We start from the raw sequence: 992 nt of genomic DNA on the forward strand, positions 1-992 counted from the left end.
CGGGATGTATTTTTTGTGTGTGGTTCCCTTTTGACAGAAATTTTTTTTCTATGTCTTTTTTATCTAATTCTAACATTTTCCTCCATATTTTTTCTGATTTCGTAATTTAAAAAGCAAAATTAGTACTTTTTGTCCGCATGTGTGTGTCATACCGTTGTATGTGTGAGTTTTTGGGTTTCTGTCATTTGGGGGTGTGCACGGGGTATCACTTTTCTTTTCTTAACTTGTCTTGTTTATGCTGCTGTTGGATTGTTCATTGACCCTTCTTTTTCATGGGTCCTGATCATTCTAAAGAAAAAATGTTAAACAAATCATGAAAACTATTATTCTCGTTGGTAGCCTCCTTTTTCAACGAAAAAAATGCGACCTTTCGTTTAGTGACGAGTCCGTTCGGGTTTAGTTTTAGGAAATTCGTTTTCACTCGTTTTCCCTTCCGTTTCGGAAAGGAAACCGTTTTTAAGCCGTATAATAAAAAGACTTTTGATACGTCACTCTCTCGCTCATTTGATTTTGATTTACGTATTCTTCACAAATTTCCCTTTTTGCAGAAAAGTGTTGATAAATCCCTCACAAGCAAACTGTTCAAAATCCCCCAGCTTAAATAAAAAAGTTAAACATTACATCACAAAACTGATCGCCCCCCAAATCTTTGCTTCTCCTTGGGTATGGGCATTGCAAGCTCTTTGTTCCCGTGACCCTAGGTCGTGCCCACTAAAAAATTTTTTGAAGAAATTTCCCCCTTTAGTTTTTAAAAGCAAACAAAGGGAAAGCAAGGTCATCAAAACAGAGCCAGAAGCCTCGATGAAAGTTTTCTTCCAAACGTTTGGTAAATTTTTTTTATAACTTATGTTTTGAGTCCGTTTTATATTCTTTTTCCTTCTTTTTTTTCTCTCTTTCTGCTGGGTTACGATCCCTGGGGCTGTGAAATTTAAAAACAAAAATCCCGTCATGCCTAAAAGGGGCGCGCGTCTGGCATCGCCCGTGGGCAATGA

This window comes from Penaeus monodon, chromosome 28 (assembly GCF_015228065.2).
Source record: "Penaeus monodon isolate SGIC_2016 chromosome 28, NSTDA_Pmon_1, whole genome shotgun sequence".
Classification (NCBI taxonomy): domain Eukaryota; kingdom Metazoa; phylum Arthropoda; class Malacostraca; order Decapoda; family Penaeidae; genus Penaeus; species Penaeus monodon.